Source organism: Phodopus roborovskii, unplaced genomic scaffold (genome assembly GCF_943737965.1).
Source record: "Phodopus roborovskii unplaced genomic scaffold, PHOROB, whole genome shotgun sequence".
In the NCBI taxonomy this organism is placed as follows: Eukaryota; Metazoa; Chordata; class Mammalia; order Rodentia; family Cricetidae; genus Phodopus; species Phodopus roborovskii.
In genome coordinates, this window is record NW_026126409.1 from 25,229,071 (window position 1) to 25,246,484 (window position 17,414).

Sequence of the window (17,414 nt, forward strand, 5' to 3'; positions counted from 1 at the left end):
TAGGGGACTAGATTTGTTCTGAAGGTTTTTCTATAACCTTACATTTATATAGTTTCTTTTGAAGAAGAGTTGAATGGAAACTTAAGGCTTTGCCACATTCATACAATTCCTCCCCGGTTAGTTTCAATATGGCCAGTGACTCCCTCGGTTATGACATAGGCAATATATTATAGAATTCCATCTCCCAAATTCACTTGCAAATTTTCTGAAATTATTTTGTTCTTCTGCTAAACAAAGGCTACATTTAAATCACTGCATTCATGACTGTTATGAGCTGGAAACAAATTTCCTCAAGATTCTCACTTAAAGGTCTTAATCCCCCTGACCTGTGAATTTGGCCTTATCTTTGGCCACCCTTCTGCTAAGTCAGTGTTTGTAGGCACTGTGCTCAAAAGTCCTCCCATGGAGGAGCCCTACTGACACTGAACTTATGTGTATCTGGGATATTTGACACTTAATGTGTAGGTGTTTAAATGTGCTACCTACAAAGAGTGTCAGATCAGGATAATAGTAAAAGAATGCTATGAGAGAAGAAAAGGAAAAAAAAAATCTCTTCCACAACCAAGCAGTGCCAGTGAACCCTGAATCTAGGAGGGATTGGCATGAATCCCTCCCCCCAATGACTCCTGCATGAGAAGGAATTCACCAGCACCTTAATCTTGAACTTAACTGCTTTCAGAACTGTGAGGTCATAAACTGCTGTTGTTTAAAGCAGCCAGTGTGAGATATTTTGTTACGGTAGTTCTAGGGAACTAACAGAATGCCCGTGTGCATTGCTTCCCTGTTTGCTTTCTATCTTGACATGACAACGCTCTGGACGTTTGAAATGAGGCACTGCAACAGAAGAGAGCAGGTTTCACTAATTGGCAGGATGTCAGCTGAAATGGAGCGATGCTCACTTTGTTGTCTACATCCTTTGCTCTCGTCCCTGTTGCTTTAGACTCTGCCGATTAATTTGTGATGGAAGCACAGCGTCTACAGTCTTGAACAAAGAAACTCAGATTAACTGCCAATTAGAGAAGAAATGGACATCCCTCATGGCACATTCATCAGTTTTCTTCCCCTCCTCCCCCTCGCACTCTCCCTTTTGCAGTTTATCCACCAACCTTCTTTCTGCATCAACAAGATTTTGGCATTTTGCTTCTGGAGAAATTGTCTCCTGGACAGCTGGTCAGTTTTTTTTCTTACTGCCTTTCTCTCCATGACTTCCTGTTTGGAATACAAATCAGGGTTCTTGAGACTGGAAGGGAGGGTGGAGAGTTGCTCCAATGCTGTCAGTCTTTTGAAGGGTGGAGAGGGGCTTCTGAATCTCTGCGGAACCTCTCCTCTTTCTGTTTCTTACAGTGTTAGCAAAGCCTGGGTCACTTTGCACCTTGCCTCTATCAGTTTCTCAGGGGTCTGTTTGGTGATTCTGTAATAAAACCACTGTGGACCCTTCTCTATTCTCCAGACAAAACATAGATAATTAAATGCATTCTTCTATCATGACTATTTATGTGGCAGTTGTGAAGAATAGTGAATTAATATCTCCAAAGATCCCACTCTTAACAAAGAAAAACTAGATAAGAATTGATTTGTATCTCCTGCTATTGTGCTTAAATTGTTGGGTTTTTTTTTTTTTTTATTTCTGTTTTGTTTTGTTTTGTTTTTCTGTTGAGTTTTTGGTCTCAGAAAAAGAAAAAAATGGAGGGGAAAAAAAACAATAAGAAAAGAGAAGACTTCCCCCAACCTCTTTGTTTGTGGGGTGTTTCCCCATTGATACAATGTTATAGACTGATTTTGATGTTTATTTTTTTTTTTTCAGGACGTCCTGATCTGTCAACTGTCCCCCAAAGTAAGAAATATCTCAAATGCAATACTACATTTGATTCTAGCCTCAACCAACCAGGTCAGCAAAATTGAGCTATAAATTTTCCTAGAATTGCTTCTCAAGACATTTCCAGTATTTCAGAATGGGTCAGAAATCAGTACCAATGGCCCATCTCTTGCCATGTTTTGTCATCTGGGTTCCTTGAAAGAAAAAGAGACACAGATTTGCATGGAGCTGAAAAGATCCATTTCCATCAGGCTGAACAGGCATTGGATTCCATATGCCTCTGAGATTGCGCTGAAAGCTTGTGGATCTTCAGCAAGCTGGGAGCTGGATGCTCTATCTCTCATTACAACATTGGGCAGGAGAGTGAAAGCTGCCTCCAGGGACCAGGATGAGACATCAAGTGCCTCTCCATCCAAAAAAGACTGTCATGAAAAGAATAAATGGCAGAGTTGGAGGTGTGGTTCAGGGGTTACAAGCATCACAGAAGTTGGATTCAGTTCCTAACACTCACATGGTGGTTCACAAACACCACTGTAACTCAATTTCCATGGGGATCCAAACTGTCTTCTGTATTCCCTGGGCTCTTAAACCCATGTGGCATATGCACGCATGCATGCACACGCATTTACACACCATACACACACACACACACACACACACACACACACACACACACACTTTAGAGAAAGAAAAATAGAAAAACACATTGATGAGGATAAAATTGCCCAGTAAATATTTGCTCTGAAGGTTATGGTATAGGTAGGGATATGATTTCCTAACACATCTTTGGGGCCCAGCCCCACTGCCTCTAGTGTACCTATCCTCTTTAACAGCTTGTATCTATACAAGCATTTTGAGTTATTCTAAGTTTCTCAGCCACATTATCCCAGAAGAGAGAAAAATTAAAAATCACCCAATTCACCTATTTTATTTAGACTTCTGATTTGTTTTAAGAGGTTGATGGGTCTGCCAGACCATACTCCAGAAGTGACACAGTGCTGGATTTCTAGAACTTTCCCAGCCAACAGAGGATTGAGGTTACACCAAAAGAGGATTGAGGCTGTAGAAAAAAGGACTCACTTGCTGATGTCCTAGCAGTTAGATAGAAGGGGAGGGCACAGAAAACCAAAATATGTCAAGACCCCACACACAACCAAGTTGGAAGGAAAAGGGTCTCTCCCCATCACAAGGGCTAGTAGTAGATGCTTATGTGCCTCTGCTTGTAAAGGCACTGACTTTAGTTAACCTATTTTTGAGGGGTCTCAAATCTGTATTTTTCAAATGAGAATTTTACAAATAATGTTTCATATTCAAGCATTAAAGGGAGTGTTTTCATTTTTTATTAAAATATACTGAATGTTGTTCAGATATTCCAATGTCTAGGGTATTTTACACACATATACACTATTCAACTGTTTGAGAACATAGTTACCTGCACAAATGACAATATAAAATTTGACTACTTGAAGTGTATTTCACAAAGTAGGTATGAACCAGCTAAGTCTCATCAAATATTTGAACATATGTTAGTATATAGTGTGCTTCAGGAGAATGGGCTGGTTATTAAAAACTTCAAAGCTGCTGCAATGACTATGCTTGCTTCCAGATTCTGGCTATCACAAATAAGGCTGCTATGAACATAGTTGAACAAATATCCTTATGGAATGATTGAGCATCTCTTGCTCAAGAGTGGCATAGCTGGATCTTGTGGTAGGTTGACCCCCAGTTTTCTGAGAAACAACCATATTGGTTTCTAAAATGGATGTATAAGTTTGCATGCCCCTAACCCCCTAGCAATGGAGGAGTGTTCTCCTTACTTTACATCCTCTCCAGCATGAGCTGTCACTTTTTTTTTTTTTTTTTTTTTTTTTGGTCTTAACTATTCTGAAGGTATAAGATGGGATCTCAGAGTCATTTTGATTTGCTTTTCCCTGACAGCTAAGGATGCTGAACATTTTTTAAATGTTTCTCTGCCATTTAAGATTCTTCTGTTGAGAATTCTCTGTTTATGTGTGTATCCATTTTTAATTGGTTCTTTGACTAGAAAAAATCATCCAGACCCAGAAAGACAAGCATAGTATGTGTTTACTCCTAAGTGGTTATTAACTGTAAAGTAAAGGATAACCATGCTACAGTTCACAGACTTGAAAACATGAATCTCCCTGGTAAGGGGAAATAGAAGAGATCTTCTGGGTTGCCTGGGGGCAAGTCAGGATGGAAATTAGGGGATGGGTGAAGGGGGAGAGTACTAACAGAGATGACTGCAAGAGGGGTCCTTTTGGGGGTCAGATAGTAACCTAGTACAAGGAAAACTCCCATGAATCTACCAGGATGACCCCAGCTAACACTCCCTGTAGCCTTAACTGGCAATATCCTCTGATCAGATCAGTGACTACCCCAATTGCCATCAGAGAGCCTTCATCCCGTAACTGATGGAAAGAGATACAGAGACCCACAGCCAAATATTGGGTTGAGCTCTGGGAATCCTGCTGAAAAGATAGAGGAAGGATTGTAGGAGCCAAAGGGGGCAAGGACACCAGAAGGAAAAAAACACAGAAACAAGTAACTTGGCTCATAAGAACTGAGAGAATCTGAACCAACAAGGGAGACGACATGAGATCAACCTAAGCCCTCTACATAATGTGATACCTGTATAACTTGGTCTATTTGTAGGAGTACTAACAGTGGTAGCAGCAGCTGCTGTGAATGCTCTGCCTGGCTCTTGGGAAACTATTCTTCATACCGGACTGACTTTCCCAACCTAAACACAGACGAGGTACTTAATATTACTGAAACTTGTTGTGCCATGCTTTATTGTTGTCCATGAGAGGCCTGCTCTTTTTTGAACAGAAACAAGGGAGGAGTGGATTGAGGGGAGAGAGGTGGAAGGTGGGGATGGGAGGACAGAAGGAAGGAGAAACTGTGATTGGAATAGTAAAATGAATTAATTAATTACATTTAAGAAAAAAATAATAATGACAGCAAAAGAAATTACAACCATTCCCTTTCTTTGCCTAGATACTGATGTGAGAAAAAAAACACATATATATTCCCTGAGTATAACCATAGTGGTGCCCTGCCACAAGTACATGGCTTGTGTGGTTCTCATTGCTCCTCCTAAATCATTGTCCTTCTTTTCATCCAACAAGTATCCCTGAATCTCAAAGTATTAGACTAGATGTACCACAGGTACTCATACCTTGTGTGAGTCATGCATACAACCCTGTATTTATTGTGATTCTTTAAATAATTTCCTTGCAGGCTCACTTTCACTCTCTAACACTGACACAAATCATAATTATGAATGTTTCTAAACAGATGTTCTTCCTAATATAATGCTAGCACAGAAATGTAGCTTTTTTTGATGTCCTATCCATTAATAATTTTTCTCCTTCTACCTCCCCTCACCCACATGCTCCAATGTTCTTAGCATATGATGCCTCTTGGTGAATGCATGGCTATTTAGAAGTAATAATAAGTAATTGGAAATATAATTTACTACATATACATGCTAACTCAGTATTATTTCAAAATTGTCTATAAGTCCAATATGATTCAGAATAAACTCCTAACATGACTCTTTATCAGCACTGAGAAGTTATAAGCCAATAATTACTAAAATCATGTTATAACCCCTGCATTGAGGAATGGAACAGTAAAATATGTCTAATAAAACATCATCTTACTATAAAACTATAACAGTTAAGAATGTGACATCAGCTCAAGGGAATAGAAACAATATCAGTGGAGAAGAGAGAACACAGAACTGACCTCTAAGCACATGTGGGAGCTTGACATATGAAAAGGTGGTATTCTAGACCCTGGGGGAAGGACATCTCACTAGTCATGTAAGAGTAGATTCACTTCTCATTAGTTAATAATTCTGTGTGAAATATAATATGAAAATGATGGAGTATATACATGCTGAGACTTAGAAAAGAGACTATAGTTTCCCTTTCCTTGAAAATTCATCATCTATTGTAAGTGACTGAGTCTTCCTCAACCTCTATTATGTTATTATGCATGACTATAATTATCAGAAAAACCCTGATCAAGAACCAGTCAACAAAGGATTAGACTCTACAACTATATCAACATTATTAAAAACAAGAGCATCCTGAGTGATTGTCACAGCCAAGAGACCCCCTAAGAAGACATGATGACTGAATGCTACTGAGGCCCCTAGATGGGATCCATAAAGAGGAAAATATGAGTGCATATCTGTTATTTTCTCATCTCTGTGACTGAATATCTGACAGGACAAACTTAAGAAAGGGAGGACAGAGCTCCTGCTTCCAGGGAGCTTAGGCTGTCATTGTGGGAAAGGCAAGAAAGAATCCTTCAACTGATTAATGAAGGAGGAAGAGAATGACTGGCCAAGCACAATGAACCTCTAAAGATCTGCCCAGAATAGCCTACTTCAGTGCAGGTCTCAAGGCCCTAATTTCCAGGATCTCCCCCAAAGAGCACCACTAGCTGAGAACAAAATAGTCAAGTCAACAATAATGTGCCAGTACCCATTCATTCATTCATTCATTCATTCATTCATTCATTCACTAACCCATTTGTTCACAGGGACAATGAAACACATTAATGTAAGTTGTTAACAGTAAAGATAAAATTAAATAAAATCATTTGGAACATGATTTATATAAGGTTAAAACTATTTTAAAAATAGAGTGTATTTAGAATAAACAAACAAAAGATTCCCAAGGCCCTTGCTGAATATCCCTCATTCTTTGACATAGGTCACAGAGAAAGGTCTCTAAGAACAGACAGACCTTAGCTGCTAGCTTCTCTGAGGGAATTTTGTGACTATTTGATCTGACATAATCTCCGTGGCAGCCACTTGCCACAGCACCTCACATTATTCCTTCTCTGGGCTTTGCACTGCCTAAGAAATCTTGAGTGTTTGTTTTTATCCGGTCTTCAAAATATAAACTGGGCCCTTCATGTGCCTAAACCTTAAATTTGTTCTTTGAACTGCTATTAGCATTTCGTAAGTACTCCTTCAGTGTTAACTGAATGAATAAACATTAAAATTATTTAGAACCTAGTGCTAGAGATGTTAGCTAAGTCACAGAGAACCAACCAAGCATGCATAAATGCCCCAAGTTCCATCCCTAGAATAAATAATAAATAATAAACATTTGAAATCATAAAGTTACATGCCCACATAAGCTGGAACGTAATGTTAGCAATCACTGATGCACATCAAATAATGACTGCCAAGCATCCATTTGCAGACATGACAATTCAAACCTGAAAATGTCCTCAAATGTCATAGAGTTTGGAGTCTGCTTTTGTAAATGTGATCTACAAGTCAAACACAATTAATTTTGCAGTCTTTACTGATGGTAGGTTAAAAAAAAATATATACAATGAAACTAATAGCAATACCAAAAGACCATGAAGTGATTTTCCCACCACCACTTAAAAGATAAAGAAACAGTGTTTATTTTCTACCTGTACTTTAGTATGTTTTCTATGCAACATAAACAGAAGCAGGATGGAACAGTGTATTGCGTTTAAAATACATGAACTCTTCAACCTCCAATAGGAGATTATTTCACTGTGTTTTCTGACCGTGGGGATTAAAATTTGTAAATAAAGTCATTTGACTGGGTAAGTGGGCAACTGCTTTGCTTAAGAACTTATGCTTTTATAAAATGTGCTTTATACTAGCTAAATCTTCTCATTGAAGCTGTAAAATAGATTGTAGATTTCGATTTGTTCATTCTTCACTCTTTGTACCTGGCAGATTTTCTTGTAGCTACAAGCAAGATGCAACAAAATCATTAAGTGCATGACAGCAGCAACAACGACAAAATATCTAGATAATTATGACTGCTTCTCTCCTTGCAAATTTGAAAACAAGAACCTCAAACCTAGGCACAACACAGAGACTTAAATTATGCAGGCAAGAACAGGAGAAATGGTATCTCCAGTATTTGACCTTCTGAAAGACTTTACTTGCTTTTATCTTATGTGCCTGATTATTTTGTCTACATTTTTAGGCCTATCACACTAAGAGAAAGGTGGCCATATCACTTTGTATATTCTTACATTATATATAGACTATGCAAATCAAACTCATAAAAACAGAATCACATTGCAAACATGATTTTATAAACTACCTTCTCACGGGATGTATGAAACATATCCATATTGACATAAATTGATGTTATTTTTAATAGCTTAATGTTACTTACCCCAAATCCTAAAATTCTAGATACTCAAATGGCTTACATTATTTAACTATTGTAGTCAAGTCTGCTATGAACATTCTTGCATGTGTATCTCTACTTGTCTAAATATTTTCTTCATAAAAAAATTCCTTGTGGAACTGTTGATTGAACATATCCAAATCTTTTAACAATGTCAAAACATTTTTAAAGCTCTCTAGAAAAGTTGCACAAATTTTCCACACACTCATAAGCTCTAAAGTGTTCATTTGCTCTTCATTCACAGTGGCTATCCATTCTAAATTTAATATTTGCTTGTTGAGAGGAGTTAGTAATCTTGTATAGCTATTTCTGTGTGTGCACAGTTGTTTGGCCAAGTCAATATCCTCAGTACTCCCAAATATATGAGCAAGAATTGAATCAAATCCATAGCTCTTTTAATACTCAAGCCTGGGAATTAGCCCTACTAGATACTCTATTTTAAAATCAAATAACAACCACAAAAATCAAGCAATGAACTGGACATTTGAGTTCAGCCAAGCTCATTTCAATAAGCACAGCATGGAACCTCTCTTGGCCTTTCTCTGTGTTCCTGTACCTCTCTACTTCTGAGACTTCTTGTTCTACAAGAGTCTCCTTCATGGAACTTGCTCAGTTGGAGGGGGAATTATGATTAAAGAAAAGTTTGTCCCTTCCACCTTGTTGGATGTGTACCTTTCCTGAAAATGTTTCTCCACCTGCTCTGATGATCTGCTCTTAGCAGGAGGGAGAGGTCATGGCTCAGATATGCCTCTGTAGAATTCAAGGACTATGATCTATTGATATAATAGGTACCCTGTCTGTCAGAAGATCTCTTATGAACAGACAAGTAAGAGGCACATAATTACTGAGCATGATTTTCTCCTTTAAAGAAAAAACAGAACTTAATAAACATGATGTCCATGGGGTGCACAGGCAAAAGGAGTACTCCGTGGACACTTCTGGGAATTTTCATCACCACGAGCCACTCCATGCATCCTGTAAAGAAGCATCTCTCTCAAACATCAAGGAATGGTTTAGCACATTTCCAGCTTACTATAAGGTAGAGTTTCCAGTGGTACCTAGTGTTGAATGAGTGGCACTGAAGTTGAACTTGGAGGAAGCTAACTATACTTCAGTATAAGCAGGACTCAACCTTACCAAGCCTCCTAACACTACAAGAGAGACAAGCAATGCAAGACAGAAATGGGGACACAAGTTCATCTTAATAAGGTTCTGCTTTATTTAAAAGACATCAAAGACACAATGAGTTGGAAACTTAAATGTAAAAAGAAATCAGTGATAAAATATGAAGCAGAATTGGTCCACTGCCTACCTGTGTGAAGGCAGAAAAGTCCCTTATCTTAACAATGCACTTTCCTCATTTGTGAACAAGGATGATAACAGATAAGAAGGATTAAATAAGAAATTAAATGAGGGGAGAGCAAAAACTTTCCATTAGTCCTGTTGAATCCCTTTGGCATATAAATACTGGATTTGTTTTTCTGTTAATACCACTTCAGGTGGGCACTGGATTCGTATGCTACAAAATTCACAAAGGACAAGGACAACAGAACAGGATGAAATTATACTTTCCAGTGACAGTTCTAGACAGGAAGTTTTTTTGTTCCAGAGCAAAATATTTCACTACTTTATATTATTTCATTATATTTCACACATACATAAAGAAGTAAATCAGAACATAAATGAATATATATACACATATATTATTTTTATTCTAAATTATTCCAAAATAGGATGTCAATGAATAAGTGTATATGTTAATATTTTCAGCATTAGTCAGTGGCCCTGAAAGTTCTTCTTGCTTCTTCAAGTTACTGCAGAGTACTTCACTGTGGTATACTCTGTGATTAAACCGTCCGCTTTTAATGAAGTCATCCCTAATACTTTATAAGCAGAAAATTATTTTCCTTCTAAATGCCTGTGTTCATTCACAGAGACAAATGTAACTCTGAGCATTAATCTAAGATACTTCTTCAGTGACTAGTGGTGAATTCAGAGACTTGTGCTTCCTCAAGGTGGTGGGTGAGTGCTAGGCCTGGAGGAGCTCCTCTACTGCTCCAAGAACATTGTGGAGAAGGGAACAGAGAGAATGGAAGAGCAATAGGGTAGAGGAAGGGCTGTGGAATGTCATCTGTGAAAGACATTGCATGATGACCTCACAGCATCTATGGATACCTCAATTCCATAGCCAGGAATTGATAAGTAAATTATGTAGATGGTGATGATAATGATGGTAATCTAGTTAAGTTGGTGAATTCTATTCATATGAATTATACTTTGATAAATTTTCAAATGCAAAATATTCATAAATAAATTCCCATATACAAAATAGTCATTTAAGTCTGCATTTATATACATTTATATAGTTCTTCCACTGGTATCTTTTGGTTTATGCCAGCATGAAATCTGGAGTCCATCCATGACTCTTTGATCCAACCAGGGATCCAATTTTATTTTTTTATTATATTAATTATTTTATTTTTGCAGACAGCCACACAGCTGTCACAACACGGTGAAGTGAATGCTGCTTGATTCTCAGAATCTTTTCCTATTCAACACCAATACACACATTTCTATTTGACCATTATACGAAGTAGATGAAAAACATATCTGCAATTAGCTGAGATTTCAGAGCCCCAGGAGGTAGACCTGTATTTATTTCTGACTTGGTTGCCTTAATTGCCTTCTTCCTATATATTTGTATAGATGTGAGTATTTTACATTGCAGTCCAATTGTACTTTGTAGAACACAAATATGATTGCTTTCTTGCTTAAATTTTCCAGATGTTTCATAACACATATAGGAAAAGGCCAGCTTTTGGATCAAGTATCTTCCTCCTTTTTGTAACAGCTACCTGTGAGATTTTCCTTTCAATATTGTGTTTTTCAGATTAAGGTTTAATACATTTAATTATGCACGCTATCTGCTCATGAATATATGATCCATGAGGGTGAGAATCAAGCCAACACATTTAACACCTCATGGGTATGCATTTTATAAGGAAATATCCTGACTAAAATACATTTTTATGGTCTTGCATTGTTAAATATCAGCATTTCTAGAACCATAGATAGAGCAAAAAGGAGCAAAAAGTCCCTCTGATTTAACAATTAGCATCTCCTAATTGTAGAGTGTAGAGAATTTTCAGGCTCCAGTACTATAGAAACCTGAAAGAAAATAAAAAATAGAAAATAAGCATGTCTTGGCCAATGTAGGCATGACAAACATGGATATAGAAGTATATTTAAGTGGATGTTCCTATTAGCCCAATGGTTTACTGAGTAACCATGGAAACAGAGTAACTATAAGATGTTCTGAACTTCAAGTCTGCATTCTGCATTTAACTTTCTAGACTACTGCTCCCACCCTCAGAAAGATGGTCCTTTATAATCTGTGTTCACATATCTGGGATTATTCTTCATTTAGAAGTAAGAATGCTGAGGATTTCATATTCCTTCATCTATGTAGTTTTAATTGAACTGCAGAACACAGCAAAAGTTCGCTGCTGTAAGAGACATGCCCACATGATTTCTGCCAGCACATCTGAGAGGACACATTGTCATCAAAGAACAGAAGTTACAGAAGTGCACACACTGTTGGTCTAGGGCCTTGTCACAGAACTGTTACCATGTTGGTACTGTCTGGGTTTCTATCCTGTTCACAGCACCAGTTACTAGATGATTCCAACATTCATAAAAGTCACCTACCCCCTAGTAAGACAGAGAGTATGCCAATGATTGCATGAATGTATTGTTTATTTCAATTACCATCTAACTTCACCTTAACCAGACATAGGTATAAAAACTTTCAGGCCAGCGGGGGCCACACTGGTTTAACTCTTGCCATAACAGAAACATTAACCAATCATGGACTGTCTAAAGAGTAAGGAGAAGAAAGGATGTACAGAGTAGTCATCCCACCTTGTCCTTGATTCTGTTGCATTAAAGGAACACACATTTGACATCTCCAGCTTTGAAACCTTAACTGCTTGCATGATTTGCTTCAGATCACATTATATCTATAGTAACTTTTTATTAAATTTTAAGTGCAATTGGCATACAGTGCTGAGTCCTTAACTGCCCCTACTACTCCACTTGGAATATTCTTCTTCCCAATTTTGAGTCCCCAGCACAACTGGCCCCACCTGCAGACCTTTGATCAAATGTTCTAGGCAGATTCAGCATGCCCACCCATGTCCAACACCAACCGTTCATCCTCCTAGAATTTTTCCTGCACTTCAGAACTCACATTTGATTCTTCTTTGTGATAACAGCAAGCAGCAGGCATAAGGTATGTACCCAATAAATATTACATCGGTGAAGGCAATGAACAGGCTATAATAATTTTAGCATGTGACTTGGCCTTAAACATTGAATTCTTTTTTGTATATATGATGTGCATATGTGTACATGTGTGTGTATATACGTGTGTGTGTATGTGTGTGTGTGTATGTATGTGTGTTTTGCTTGTGAGTATGCAGCTACACATGCATGAATACATACATGTAGAAGACAAAGGAGGCCAGCAGGTGTCCTTTTCTACCTTGGGGCAGGTTCTTTAACTAAACCAAAGGCTAGTCATTTGGGCTTGGCTGAGTGGCCAGAAAGCTCACAGAAACTGCTGTTCTACAATACGTAGCCTATGGCCACAGACAGCTTTTCATATGGTTCTGGAATTCCAAACTCTGATTTCCATACATATGTGCATACACACACCAAGTACTCTTATATAGAGAGACATCTCTCTAACTCCTGAAGTATTTTTTCTAATAAAATGGCAATGCATGCAAATAGGTAACTTAAGTTGTAGAGATTGCTATATAACAAAACCTGCCCCTACCAGAACAATTACTGTGATTCTGCACTGTCTAATTTCCCAACACTTCCCTCAGTAGAAGGCCCAGAACCAAAAGAAATCTGTGAGAAGCAAAATGCAATAAAATTATAATAATGTATGTTTACATAATCTAACATGTCAAAAGACCATTGCTCTTTAAAGACAATTATAACAAAACATCCCTTTTCTGAAAAATGTAGAGAGATTTCTGTTCTAATAATGATGATGGCACACTCATATTGCAAAGATCTTCAAACTTTAAGCAGTAATTTCTGTTTCCAGGATGAAAGTGAAGTTCTTCTCCTTAGGATGTTTGCATCTTCTATGATTACAAAAGTGGGTCGTTTGTACCAAGTTAAATATGGCAGGTCAGTGAGCCTTTAATATAGTCCTGTAGATGTCAGAAGGCAAATAGAAATGGACATATTATTCACAGATGAAAATTAGTTCCATCTGCTTGAGAATTCTTTTCCCACTTCAAACACTTGAACCCATAATCACACCTGAGTGCTGACGAGCCAAACACTGATTGCTGCAAATGGGATTGAGCATCTCAGTTCTTCAGTCTGCCTGGGACCCTTGCTTGTCCTAGGCAATTTATTCCCAGTTGGGGGTGCTTAATACATACAGCTTGATGTTATCTTCCTTCCACTGATGTGGTTGTTTAAGTGTAGGTGATGACAATTCAAATGAATAAGCACCTTAAACAGCCCTGGGGTAAGTTCACTTAGGGCTCTGGGTATGAAATCAGGTGACTGGGTGCTAATGTAGCTCCTGTCACTATCTGATGTGTGGCACCGGCAAGTAAGCTGACATCTTTGGAAACTAGCCTATTTCCACAAAAAATACTTGGAGGTTTTGAAGACAATGGTAAAGACTAAAGGAAAAACTTAACAGTCATTCTAGATTCCCCTTCCCTTCCTTATCCTTCAGAATCAAAGGTCTAAATAATATTGGATTTGATTATTTTTCAGGTAGGATAGCCAATAGATTTCATAAACATGTTGAAAACCAGTTAGAGCTATATATCCTATATTTGAAAGCTATTTTGTCTACAAAGAAAAAACTTTATCTTTAAACGTTTTAGTTTTTCTAATTTTAATTCTATGTGTTGTTTTATAAATGGGTGACAATTGGTTTTAAAGAGGATTTTTTTTCTCAAATATGGAATTACATTCTTGGCCTACCATCTGCCATGTGAGGATAGTATGAAAATTTGGCCATCATCCTGAACCAGACTTTATTCTTTCCTGGAAATTGTCTTTCAGACAGGGAGTACATAGCTCAGTGATAGAGACACCAAGTTCAATTCCCAAAACTGCAAAAAAAAAAAAAAAAAAAAAAAAAAAATGTTTTTTTAAGTTTTTTTTTTTACTTGAATTATTTCTTAGCACTCCAGAGATTTTTTTGCATCTCTTAAAATTGTATTTACTAGTAATTTTGATTAGTCATAATGGTGAATGGATTACTTCCAATCTACTTTTTAGCACCTCATTCTCTCAAATACTAACCAACAACCAAGTATGACCCAATACCAAAATCTCGCACAAGACAAAGTAAAATGAAGAAGGAAAATACACTCAGGGAAATGGAAAGTTAGAAAACTTTCTTCAAAAGCATTCTTCTCAAGCAGAAGATATACTTATCAAAGTGAGGTTGCCACAAAGAAACAAGAATGTTCTAGAAAAATAACTTAAAAATCCATGGCTTAAATGATTGCTGACAAAATGTCATCTTGAAAGTAGATGTTGAACATAAAACCATGGAGTACGGCATCAAAAAGTCCCCATTCCCATCTTGGGAAAAACTAAAACTTTCAGAAAGTAAAAGTAGGTGACTCTACTTAATGGCTTACAAGTCAAACTATATTTACTGGGGGCAGAGAAATGCAAGAAGCTGTTTGCTCTCCTCTGTTTCACACTGTGTTGCAAGCTAAAGCCAGTGTCATAAAAGAACATAGTGGGAAACCCATATTAGAAGAAATGTTTATTTATTTAGAAGGTCATAATAGAGCTGGGTGTTGGTGGCACTTTGGAGTCAGAGGCAGGCAGATCTCTGAGTTCAAGGCCAGCCTGGCCTACAGAGCAAGTTCCAGGACAGGCTCCAAAGCAATACAGAAAAGCACTGTCTTGAAAACAACAACAAAACAACAACAACTAAAAAGAAGATCATATAGAATAAGACAAAAAGTATTACTACTAATAACTGACTTCAACAACTTTACAGAACATGTAAAGATCCACTTTTAGTATATGTTACCAATGAATGAGTGAACACTAACATTAGAAGAGGAGGTCTGGTCCCATGAGATGACAAAATGGGGTAGAAGTTCCCCATGCATTAGCCTGATGACGACCTGAGTTCAATCCCAGGACCCTACAAGGTAGTAGGAAAGAATCAACCCCTAAGAGCTTTGACATGTGTTGATCCACTCCCTTTCTCTTCTAATTCTGCATTCTATCTTTGGGATTTTTTTTTCTAGTCCTCACATATGAAAGAAAATGTGATAGCTGTTTTCCCAACTCTGGTTTATTTCTCTTAGAATGAATGTTTCTCTCTAGTTCCTTCCATTTTTCTACAAGTGATGAGAATTCAAACCCTTGCTGAAGCAAACACACAGCCCTACCATACAGGAATGGGAGCCTGATAAGGAAGTGAGGTGAAAGCTCCACTCCTTTGTCCTGTAGACCAGCTGCTGAGTTCCTGCTGGTCTCCCTGCTCTAGCCTGCCTCCTCTCCTGGAAGGGTATAGTTTCTTTAAAAAATGCTCTCACTTTACTTGCTACTATCCTTGTTTTCATCCAATTCTTTGATCCTTGACAGAGAACATATCCCTCCCAGGAGGAATCTACCACGCCTCAGTATTCACCAATATCCCAATCCTTTGTAATATTCTCTTAAACATCTTTGATTGTTTGTCTTTGTTTACTTTGTGTTATCTCTAGTCTATTTCTTTAATTTGTTCAAATGCAGCATGTCTATCAATCTTGCTTCAATTGCTCTTTTTTCCAATGAACGCTCAACCTTTTCTTTTTATTAAACACTCCCTTCTTTTCAATCATGCTCCTCATAAATAAAATCTTGGTCTGGGGGTATGTCTCATTGTTAGTCTTCATTGTCAATTTGACACAATTTAGAATTACCCGAGAAGCAAGTTTACATTGGGTTGGCCTGTGAGCATGTCTGTCAATGGGAGTGTGGATTATCTTAATAAGTTAATGATGTAGAAGGTTGCATCTGAGTGTGGCACCATTCCCTAGGCAGAAAGCCCTAAACTGTACAAGAGTGCAGAAACCATATAAGGCAGCTAATAAGCATCCATGCATTTATTTCTCTCTGCTCTTGACTATTGATTTGATGTGATGTAGCTACTTCAAGCTCCTGCCGGTGTAGCCCCTTCAGTGATGGATGATAACTTATAATTGGAAGCAGAAATTAACCTTCTCTCTCCTGAGCTGCATTTTTCTTTTTTTTTTTTTTTTTTGTCAGATTTTTTTTCACCCAAACAAAAGAAACTAAAACACTTGTAATGTCTGGTTCATAATGAAGCTTTGTTTTTGGTTTTCATTTGTTTCTAGTGCCTAATCACTTGTTTGTGCATCTTTTACTATGGATATCTTTAAATACTTGTTGGATATAACAAACATCTTTGCCATTTCTACATTGGTAGTGCTTGTTGCTCTTGATAATGTTTCATTCATTTGAAGGTTATCTGGGTTATGTTATAAATGATTTTTAAATGGAAGCCTTGGAATTGTGAGTTTTACATAATACGCCAGGGGATCTCACCCAAACATTCCACTTTATGATGTTTCATCTGACATTGTTCTAGCAGAGGAAGTGGCTGAAGACTGTAGAAACCAAGGTTCCCTTCTCAGCTTTGACTGACAGAGAGTAGCATTGTTCATCCTTTCTGCTTTATAGCTTGGGGAGCTGCTCTCCAGATATTGCACGCTTAGAGGCCAGGGGAACCTCTTTCACCAGTAGGTTGTGTCCAAAGCCTGAGTCTGCTAGAATTCTCCCAATCCTTACTAGCAGGAAGGAGAGGCATTACTAGTAGGAGTGGATTCCCTAGAAGGGCTCAACTTGCATGGTGGAGAAAGGCTCACTATTACTGAGTGGTGATAAAATGCCCAACTCAACCTTTTCTAATACAACCTTGGTAAATGGTTGGGTACCTGACTGGTTCATGGCAACAGTAGACTTGAGGATGCTGGAGCCCTTGACACAGGTGTACCAAAGTTGTGGCACAACTTTATTTCTCATACCTGTCTTCAAAGACATAGTTTCTGTTCAAACATTTTTCTAGCTGTCTAGATGGCCCCTTTTCTCATCCTTTCACCAGAGGGAAACATTCCACTTTTGATTTCTTTGTCTGTGATCAGCAACATTCCTAGATTGTTGACTTTTTGAGTCCCATGTCCAGAAACAAAAAAGTGACAGTGACCCTCAAGAGGTTTACCACCATTCAAGTGCTTGGGACCTATCCATACCAAGCCTTCTTCCTTCCCTCTTTTTGAACATGCAGTATGATA